The sequence below is a fragment of the Mauremys reevesii genome, linkage group 18 (assembly GCF_016161935.1).
Source record: "Mauremys reevesii isolate NIE-2019 linkage group 18, ASM1616193v1, whole genome shotgun sequence".
NCBI lineage: Eukaryota > Metazoa > Chordata > Testudines > Geoemydidae > Mauremys > Mauremys reevesii.
In genome coordinates this window covers 27,016,145-27,027,519 of record NC_052640.1, presented here as the reverse complement: position 1 = coordinate 27,027,519, position 11,375 = coordinate 27,016,145, and the positions used below count along the sequence as shown (strand labels likewise).

Here is an 11,375-nt window from a genome sequence, read left to right as displayed (position 1 = left end):
ACAGGGAGACCAAATTAACACAGGCGAAAGAGCCTGAACAGGAGCTGAGGGGCATCCTAGCTCCCCACTACATGCAGTTTGGATCCAATTAGCTCTAATAACTGTTCCTGTTTCCCATGTCCGACATTGTGGAACGCCTCTGGAGCAATCCCCACTCCTGCTGGCTGCTTGCAGCACGCTCTGTCTGCTAAATGTTCATCTCTCGCAGGTCGCTGATTCAGAGCGATCTGGATCACTTGGCAAACTGCGTGCAAGCAAACAATAGGCATTTTGATATGGCTAGACGTATACATCTGGGAACAAAAAAGGAAGGCCTTATTTGCAGAATGGGGGACTCTATCCTAGGAAGCAGTGATTCTGAAAGAGATATTGGGGTCATGATGAAAAATCAGCTGAACATGAGCTCCCAGTGTGATGCTATGGCCAAAAAGGCTTATGCAGTCCTGCCATGCATCAACAGGGGAATCTTAAGTAGGAGTAGAGAGGTTATTTTACCTCTATTTGGTTCTGGTGTCCAAAGGATTTTGATAAATTGGAGAGAGTTCAGAGAAGAACCATGGGAATGATTAAAAGATTAGAAAACCTGCCTTATAGTGATAGACTCAAGGAGCTCAATCTTTACTTAACAAAGAGAAGGTTAATGGGTGACTTGATGACAATCTATGAGTACCTACATGGTGAACAAATATTTAATAATGGGATCTTCAGTCTAGCAGAGAAAGATTGAACATGATCCAATGGCTGGAAGATGAAGCTAGACAAATGCGGACTGGAAATAAGGTGTACGTTTTTGAACAATGAGAGTAATTAACTAGTGGAACAATGTTGCAAGGGTCGTGGTGGATTTTCCATCACTGACAATTTTTAAATCAAGCTCCTTTTTCTGAAAGATCTGCTCTAGGAATTATTCTGGGGAGGTTCTCTGGCCCATGTTATACAAGAGGCCAGATAATAATGGTCCCTTCTGGTCCTAAAATTATGAATCTTCATCCAGATAAAGCCCCCTCAAGATGAAAGGAAGGAACAATAAATTATATTTTTCACACACACACAACACCCCTACACCTCTGTGTGGCTCAAAAGCTTGTCTCTCTCACCAACAAAAGTTGGTCCAATAAAAGATATTACCTCACCCACCTTGTGTCACAAAAACAAAAGGACAGACAAAAGAATTCTTAGGTTCGAAATAAGACTCTAGTTGAGGCCAACGTGGGAATGCTACTGTCACGCAGTTTGAGCTTATGACCATGAAACTTGGGGCAGACACCCCAAGCTGGTGGTATGTTCAATAATTAGATTTCACCCAGCCAGTAACACATGCGAATTCCTGGATCACTATAACAGTCTCACCATGTAGCCACACACAGTCCCCTTCCACTCTTCAGTTTCTCTTGCCACCCAGACAAAACTGGACCAAAAAAATCACAAATATTCCAGGATATTCCCAGTCCCAAGAGATGAGTCACTCACCCAGGTCAAGTTGCATTCTAGATCTCCTACCAAAGACAACACTGGTAGCCAATTCTATAGTAAACAAACTAAAGGTTTATTAGCTAAGAAAAGGAAAAGAGAGTTATTGAGAGGTTAAAGCAGGTAAAATATATGCACAGGTGAATCACAGTCTATAATTCCAAATAGTGGCAATAGTAATAAACTGCCAGCACTAATAAATCTGGACGTCGGTCCCTATTTCCTCCAGCACTGGCTCCCTCCCATGGTGCAGATGCATCAGGGGAACAATGGCAGATTAATGTGCTCCTATAACCCTGCCTATTGGTGGATGCATCCAAAATCAAACCTCACTGCCAAGGCACAATTACGTGCCGTCCAGACGGTGTGATTCACCAGTCATACTCAGCATCCACAGAGCAGCGAGAGCTGCCATCTTACTGAACAGCAAAGGAGCCATCTCGAGTCAGCTACAACGGCATCACAATCACAGTGCACTTGATTCCTTGTACTCTTCTCTGGTAATGTTAGTCTGTGTACAAGAAAGCAGAAGTACAGAATGACAGGGATATGCAAACACACAATCATAGTCACGTGGGGTGGAAGGGGTCTCATCTGGTCCATCTGCCCTGTGCAGAGGCAGGACCCAATAAACCTGCACCATCCCTAAGAGATGTTTGTCCAACCTGTTCTTAAACACCTCCAGGGACAGGGGTTCCACAGCCTCCATAGGTTACCTGCTTCCTAACATCTAACCTAAATCTCCCACGCTTCAAACTAAGTAGAGTCCTTCTTTTCCTACCCATGGTTGACATAGAGAACAACAGATCATCGGCCTTCTTGTAACAATCTTTTATGTATTTGAAGACAGTTTTCAGGTCCCCCTCAGCCTTCTCCTCTTTTTAAGACAAAACATGCCTCATTCATTCAACTTTTCCTCATAGGTCATGTTTTCTAATCCTCTTATCATTTTTGTTGCTCTCCTTTGGACTCTCACTAATTTGTCCACATCATTGTTAAAATGTGCTGCTCAAAACTGTACACCATACTCCAACAGAGGCCACACCAATGCTGAGCAGAGCAGAAGAATTACTTCCCATGTCTTATATTGACAGTACTGTTAATACACCTGAGAATAATATTTGCTTTTTTTTTTTTTTTTGCAAAAATCCTGCCTATGCCTGTTGGTCCCCACAGAATCCAGTTTGACCTGGTATATGGGCACCTCTCCAGGGGTTGAGGGGGAGTTCTAAAGCAGATACCAAAGAAATGCCACCATAACACCTACACAATTGTATTTTAATACAATGGAACCCAAAGGTGTTAACCCTAATTCTGTAAGGTTTCACTTAATTGGGTAAAGTTTACCTAAGGTTTGTCCAGGATATTACAGGATATTGTCAATCTGTCACACATGTCTTCTCTGAGATAATCAAGTTCATAGAATCATAGAATCATAGAAACTCAGGGTTGGAAGGGACCTCAGGAGGTATCTAGTCCAACCCCCTTGCTCAAAGCAGGACCAAACCCAACTAAATCATCCCAGCCAGGGCTTTGTCAAGCCTGACCTTAAAAACCTCTAAGGAAGGAGATTCCACCACCTCCCTAGGTAACCCATTCCAGTTCTTCACCACCCTACTAGTGAAAGTTTTTCCTAATGTCCAACCTAAACCTCCCCCTCTGCAACTTGAGACCATTACTCCTTGTTCTGTCATCTTCTACCACTGAGAACAGTCTAGATCTAGTTGCAGTGGGGGAGGTCTAGGTTGGATATTAGGAAACACTATTTCACTAGGAGGGTGGTGAAGCACTGGAATGGGTTCCCTAGGGAGGTGGTGGAATCTCCTTCCTTAGAGGTTTTTAAAGCCCGGCTTGAGAAAGCCCTGGCTGGGATGATTTAGTTGGGAATTGGTCCTGCTTTGAACAGGGGGTTGGACTAGATACCTCCTGAGGTTCCTTCCAATCCTGATATTCTATGATTCTTTGAATCACTAATGGTTCAGAGATTACGTTGGCTAGTTCCTCAAGTACTCTAGGGTGAATCCATCAGGCCCTGCCGACTTAAGTACATCTAACTTATCTAAGTAACCTGTTCTTTCCCTATTCTAGCCCAAGATCCTCCCCTGGGGTGTTAATATAATTGTGTTACGCATAATGAACACTGAAGCAAAAAAGGAATTAAACACTTCAGTCTTCCAGTCATCCGCTATTTGCTCTCCTTCCCCAGCTAGTAAGAGACCTGCACTTTCCTTCATCTTTCTCTTACATCTAATGCAGTTATAGAACCTCTTATCAATTGATTGATCACATTGTCTTTTATATTGAATGACAGCACTTCATGGAGACTTCGGGAGGGAAGGTTACCACCTGCCCCATTACCTAGTGTGGATTTTCATAGCTCAGAAACCATCCAAACGTCCATTCTGCAATTCTTGTGTAAAAACAGCCACAAAATAAACCCTAATTCAACTATATAAAAAAGTGTGTTTCTTTAGCAGGGACAACAACCTTATTCCACGGAGCAATATACCCAGGTCTTGCGCTCTCTCTGCAATGATGCCTCCTCCCCCCACATGGGGCCTCCGGTGTCAAATGGTTTTTTTTAAAATTCAATCTTGTTGATTTGTTGCTGCTTCATATAAGCGGACGATTCTGCTGCTTTGTACCATGTGTTCCCAGCAGAGCGCTCTTCACAGTTACGACTGCACTGCAGAGTTCATCCCAATCCCCTGATCTCAGCCACTTGAGCCTTTCTGAAATGTTCCTGTTTGGGGATGAAACATCTGATTCTTGATCTCAGCTTGAAGGTGGGTTAGCAAAAATGGTTTAGCTGGTTGTGAGGGAGTGAAATAGGACAACTTCTCTAGTAAAAAAAAATTGTGATCTTTTTGGGCCAGCTTTGCAGCCAAAATGTCTGGTGAGGAAGGCCAATGTGTTCTTGGAGTTAGTTTGCTGAAGTGTCATGGTGAAGTTCGCTCCAATCTCACGGCATTCTTCACAGAATCATAGAAAGTGAAGGCTGGAAGGGATCTCGAGAGGTCATCTAGCCCAGCTTCCTGCATTGAGACAGGACCACGTAAACCTAGACCATCCCTGACAGGTGTTTGTCTAACCTGTTCTTAAAAGCCTCCAGTGACGGGGATTCCACAACCTCCCTTGGAAGCCTATTCCAGAGCTTAACGATCTTTATAGTTACAAAGTTTTTCCTAACATTTTCTTTGCTGCAGATTAAGCCAATTACGTCTTGTCCTAACTTCAGAGGATGTGGAGAACAATTGATCACAGTACTCTTTTTTGAGCAGCCCTTAATATATTTAAAGACTATTATCAGATCCTATCCCCCTCAGTGTTCTTTTCTCAAAACTAAACATGTCCAGTTTTTCATAGAATCATAGAATATCAGGGTTGGAAGGGACCTCAGGAGGTCATCTAGTCCAACCCCTGCTCAAAGTAGGACCAATCCCCAACTACATCATCTGAGCCAGGGCTTTGTCAAGCCAGGCCTTAGAAACCTCTAAGGATAGAAATTCCACCACCTCCCTAGGTAACCCATTCGAGTGCTTCACCACTCTCCTAGTGAAACAGATGTTAGGATATAGATATTCAGGCCTGTCTGTAAAGGCCTATACTTTAAGAATGTAGGTATATGTTTATTATTTAGCTAGTTATAGAGGTATAAAAGAAAGAATCAAAATCACTGTCTGTCTGTGTAAGGGCCTTTTTTTACTGTGACAGTCTGAGGCCCTGTTCTTAAGATAAGGCCTTTGGCTAAGCCGCAGAGGCAGCCATAAGCTGGGAAACATATGGTCACATCCTTATATTTCAAACTAGTCACATTGAATAAGGCAATCTGGGGCTGTTAGAAAGGTGATCCGATCTATCACCTTCAGATAAAAGGAAGAGCCTAGAAGTTGTAAAAGGAAATTTAGTCTGATAGCTTTCTGTTTGGTAAGAACTCACTTATCAATAGACATAGCTTGGAAACCCTTATGTCTTTATAGATGTTGTTGTGAAATCCTCACTTCTGTATTGTTTTGTCATTACTGTATAGTTCCCACTCTGATATTGTTTATTTGCACGGTCTCTGTCTGGTTCTCTGATTGTTTCTGTCTGCTGTATAATTAATTTTGCTGGGTGTAAACTAATTAAGGTGGTGGGATATAATTGGTCAGCTAATCAGGAGAATGATTGGTTAAGGTATAGCTAAGATTACTACGATATAAATTAGGGGCAAACAGGAAGTAAATTGGGATTTGAAAATAAGGAAAAAGGAACTTGGATTTAAGCTTGCTGGAAGTCCACCCCAATAAACATCCAATTGTTTGCACCTTCGGACTTCGGGTATTGTTGCTCTCTGTTCATTGAGAAGGACCAGGGAAGTGAGAGGGTGAAGGAATAAGCCCTCTAACAATAGTATTTCCTAATATCTAACCTAGACCTCCCCCATTGCAACTTGAGACCATTGCTCCTTGTTCTGTCATCTGTCACCACGGAGAACAGCCGAGCTCCATCCTCTTTGGAACCCCCCTTCAGGTAGTTGAAGGCTGCTATCAAATCACCCCTCACTCTTCTCTTCTGTGGATTAAACAAGCCCAGTTCCATCAGCCTCTCCTTGTAAGTCATGTGCTCCAGCCCCCTAATCATTTCCATTGCCCTCCGCTGGACTCTCTCCAATTTACCCACATCCTTTCTGTAGTGGGGGGCCCCAAACTGGACACAATACTCCCAGTGTTGAATAGAGGGGAATAATCACTTCCCTTGATCTGCTGGCAATGCTCCTACTTATACAGCCCAAAATGCCATTAGCCTTCTTGGCAACAAGGGCACACTGCTGACTCATATCCAGCTTCTCGTCCACTGTAACCCCCAGGTCCTTTTCTGCAGAACTGCCGCTTAGACAGTTAACCACAAAGGACAAGTTTTCTAAACACTGATAATTTTTGTTGCTCTCTTCCAGGCTCTCTCCAGTTTCGCCACATCTTTCATTTAGTCTGGCACCCAGAATTGGACACAATAGTCCAGCTGAGGCCTCATAAGTGCCAAGCCGAGCAGGATGATTATCTCCCATGTCTTACATAAGACACTCCTGTTACTACATTCAGCAGTGATATTAGCCTTTTTCACAACCACATCACATCACTTACTCATTCAATTTGTGATTCACTATAACCCCCAGATCCTTTTGAGCAGTACGACCACCTAGCCAGTTGTTCCCCATTTTGTGGCTGTGCATTCGATTTTTCCATCCTAAGTTAAGTACTTTGCACTCGTCTTTATTGATTTTCACCTAGCTGATTTCAGAACAATTCTCCAATTTATCAAGGTCATTTAAAATTCTAAACCTGTCCTCCAAAGTGCTTGCAACCCCATCCAGCTTGGAGTCATTTGCAAATTTTATAAGCATATTCTCCACTCCATTGTCCAAGTCATCAATAAAAATATTGAATAGTACCAGACTCAGGACTGACCTCTGTGGCATGCCAATAGATCCCCCATACCAGTTTGACAGTGAACCATTTATACACTTTGAGTATGGTCTTTCTACCGGTTTGCACCCATCTTATAGTAATTTCATCTAGACAACAGTTCCTTAGTATGCTCATGAGAATGTCACTTGGGACTGTGTCAAAAGCCTGACTAAATCCAAGATAAATCACATTTACTTCTTCCTCCCGATAGACTAGGTCAGTAACCCAGTCACGGATGGAAATTAAGTTGGTTTGGCATAATTTGTTCCTGATAAATCCATATTGCTATTCCTCATTACCTATCCTCTAGGGGCTAACTAACTGATTGTTCCAGTATCTTTCCACAGATTGATCTATAATTCCCTGGGTCCTCTTTGTTCTCCTTTTCATAGAATCTCAGGGTTGGAAGGGATCTCAGGAGGTCATCTAATCCAACCCCCTGCTCAAAGCAGGACCAATTCCCAACTAAATCATCCCAGACGGGTCTTTGTCAAGCCTGACCTTAAAAACCTCTTTAAAAAAGGAAGGAGATTCCAGCACCTCCCTAGGTAACCTATTCCAGGGCTTCATCACCCTCCCAGTGAAAAAGTTTTTCCTAATATCCATCCTAAACCTCCCCCACTGCAATTTGAGACCATTACTCCTTGTTCTGTCATCTGGTACCAATGAGAACAGTCTAGATCCATCCTCTTTTGAACCTCCCTTTCACGTAGTTGAAAGCAGCTATCAAATCCACCCTCATTCTTCTCTTCTGCAGACTAAATAAATCCCAGTTCCCTCAGCCTCTCCTTGTAATGTACTCCAGCCCCCTAATCATTTTTGTTGCCCTCTGCTGGACTCTTTACAAGGATGTGGAAAAATTGGAGTGTGGGGTCCAAAACTGGACACAGTACTCCAGATGAGGCCTCACTGATGTTGACTAGAGGGGACTAATCACATCCTTTTCTAGTCCTCTGGGATCTCACCCCTCCTTCATGAATTCTCAGAAATAATCACTAATGGTTCTGTGATTACTTCAGCTAGTTCCTGGAAGATGAATTTCATCAGGCCCTGATGACTTGAAGACATCCAACTTCTCTAAATGTTCATTAACTTGTTCTTTCCCTATTTTTGTTTGCCTTCCTTCCCCCTTATTGTCAATATTAATTGAGTTACGTATCAGGTCAAAATTAGCAAAGATATTTTTAGTGAAGACTGAAGCAAAATAAGCTTGATGCCATCTGTTATGTCTATGTGATGTTTTCTCCGCTTAGCGGAAGACCAACACTTTCCTTCATCTTCTCCTGTTCCTACTGTTTTTTATAGAAACGCTTCTTATTGCCTTTTATATCCCTTGTTAGGTGTAACTAATTTTTGTGCTTTAGCCTTTCTGATTCTGTCCCTACAGGCTTGTGGTTTTGTATTTATCCTTTGCAATTTGTCCATGTTTGAGACTCACACCTGGAACATGTGCAGTTGTTGATGTTTGCTGAGCTCATACTGTGTGCATGTAGGGACAGCAGCGGTGCACTGGCCTGCAAAACTAACTCCATGGCTCCACATGGGTGCAGAGCTTCAGTCACACAGAGCTCAGGAAGTAACCAGGGCCTGAGCAATCTACAGGGCCATATCCAAACTGGTCAGGGCCTGGTAAAAGGAATAATCCTCTGCCTCCTTTGGAAATGCTGGATATTTTTTTTTAAAGACATGCTATAGTTCAAAAAGAAATTTCAGGGTTGTTCTGTGGCCTGTGCTATACAGAGGTCAGACTGGGTGATCACAGTGGTCCCTTCTGGCATTGGAATCAATGAATATTGTATTAAGGTTGCCTGTGCAACCTTAATTCAGCCCTCTTGGGTGTATGCATTGTGATACTGTCTTCAGTTGCATGATCATGTGCTATTTTTTCCACAGGACTCCTGCCTCATTCATTGCACAGGATGGATGAGGCTCACTGAATGAACAGCTAACATACGCTACACAACATTTTGATAACTCAGAAGAAAATGATCTTGAATGCTCATGGATCAATGTCCTAACAGATAAAGCACAAGGTGGGGTATTAGTTGGTGGCTGATACAGGCCGCCAAATCACACTAGGGAACAGGATGACTACCTCTTTATGCACCTATCTGTAACGTACGGGGAGGAAATGTGTGCCCATGGGGGATTTCAGTTTGAGCAACATATGCTGGAAGTCACATGCTGGAAGTACTAAAACATCACTGGCTTTTCTAAACATTAAGATGACAATCTCCTAACTCCAAAAGTGTGGCAACCTACACAGGGGAATTCTGTAATAGACTTCGTCCTTACTGATAAAGAGGAAATGATCACAGATCACCTTGCTAAATGCCCCAAAAGCCACAATCCTACAATTGAGGAAGAATCCTTGCTGGTTAAAAAACAATCTGGTTTAGAGGAGAGGTGAAGACCTCTGTAAAAAAAAAAGACAACAAATGGAAAAAAGAGAAAGGGAAAGTTGACAGTAATGAATATAAATCAGAAGTTAGGAATTGTAGAAAAATGATAAGGGAAGCCAAAGGAGACAAGGAGACATCTACAGCCTGCAGAGTTAATGACAAAAAGAAGAAATTTTTAAAATATATTAGGAACAAAAAGAATCCTGACAATGGTACTGGTCCATTACTAGATGAAAATGATAGAATTATGAATAATAATGCAGAAAAGACAGAAGTGTTCAATAAATATTTCTGTTCTGTATCTGGGGAAGAAACAGATGATATAATTTCAACAGGTAGCCGGGAATCTAGTAGTTGGATGTGGTGTTGCTCAGCGTTGCCAAACTTGAGTCCCTCTGTGGATCCAACACTAAGTGACTTTCCACACTGGACATATGAAGCAGATATGGGAACTCTGATCTCCTGTGTCCCAGCCCTACCTCCTTGACTGTTCATTTTCCATCAGCGGATCCCTGCCTCATTCACCACCATCCAGCTTCTACTGTGAATGAGGCAGATGTGCTCCATACCTCAGACTAATTCACAGCACAGCCATGCCTCATTCATTGTCCAAGCTGGGCACTGAATGAGGCAGGGGTCATGCAGGAAATTACCATGCAGTCATGTCTTTTAGGTTGTAAGCTTTGCAGAGCAAGACTGTCTCTGTTACATGTTTGTACAGTGCCTAGCACAATGGGACTAGGGCCCAAGACACTGCCCTAGTACAAATAAAGAAGAATGTTGCCCCCTGCTGAGCAGTTGCAGATTTCTGGGACCTTGCAGGAGAAACCAGAGTCCGGGTATAGTCTTAGGATAACTGGTTTTATCTACAGTACTGGAACAATGGTGCTCAAGTAGCACACAAGGCAATCCCTTCTGCCAGGGAACTCAGCCCAGACGCCCAGCTCCTAGGGAGTAACTCTGCCTCCAGAAATGACTCCTGTCAGAGGCCAAGGCAGAGAGCAAACTCTCCTGCTCACAGCACAGCACCTTCTCCAGAAGTTGCCTCTGCACAGACCCCCAAACCAACAACAACACCACGTCTCCCTAGAATGAACATTCGTCCCACTCTAGGAACTCGTGTAACAGCGCCTTCTGCTGACACCCACCACATCAATTATAGCGTCACTACCTGAAAGCCCACGCTGTTGCGTGCATGTAATTCATAAAGCCATGTATGTAAAGGAGCCAAAATGACTGAAAACTTACAAATTGGACAGTAACAGAGCACGAATCCCAGTGAAGACTGAGCCTGGCGGTATTCTGAAAAAGAGCGCACTCAACCCTGCCAGTAGCTGCTTTCGTTGCTTCACACTGACTCGGCAGACGTTCTGCGTTTCAGAGTGACACACAGAATGACATTCCTGGAATCCTGTTATGTAGATTAAACAGTACATGGTAACACACATGCTCATGGGGCCAGAGCAGAGATGACCTGGACAAATTTACTAATTTCTGAGTGCATGACTTTGCAACTGTGAGATGCCCGTTGCATGGAATGGCATGCGGTTTTCTGTATGAATTCTAAATCTAGAAAGACACCGCCGGGACTACAGCTATATCTGGTGCGGAGAATTGTGAGTTTTAAATGTCAAATACAATCTAACCCCATGGAAAACCAATGACAGAAACGTGTTAGGCACACGATAAACAAAAGCATCCACAATGCCTTACATTGTCATTGGTCCCTTTGTCTGGATCTGGGATCTAAAAAGCTACATCAGAAGTGAGGCTGTATAATTCTTAGCAGCTGTAACACCAAATCCTCCCCTTATCTGCAGAAGAGGAGGCACAGAGAGGAGAATAATTGTTCCGCCTGGGAGTGTCAGTGAAGTAAGGCCAGGCTGCGAGGAATAGAAACGTTATCTGGCGTGATTAAACTCCAGCGTTAAAGTAGGGAGTAGAGTGAGTGACAAGAGTTTAATGCAATTTGATTCATGTAGGCAGAAGCACTCTACCGGGAATGGCAGAGTGAAGCATGAGGAGAGGCTCTATGCACATAATTCAAACCAAAGAG

General features: G+C 43.1%; 1 long non-coding RNA gene across 1 annotated transcript in view; it reads right to left on the bottom strand.

Annotated features, from left to right (window-relative positions):
* Nucleotides 1-1,966: 1,966 nt before the first annotated feature.
* Nucleotides 1,967-11,375, bottom strand: part of LOC120386343 — a 36,152-nt gene continuing 26,743 nt past the window's right edge. The window contains exon 3 of the long non-coding RNA XR_005589669.1: nt 1,967-1,981. This is a non-coding gene — a long non-coding RNA (uncharacterized LOC120386343). The remainder of the gene's footprint in view (nt 1,982-11,375) is intronic.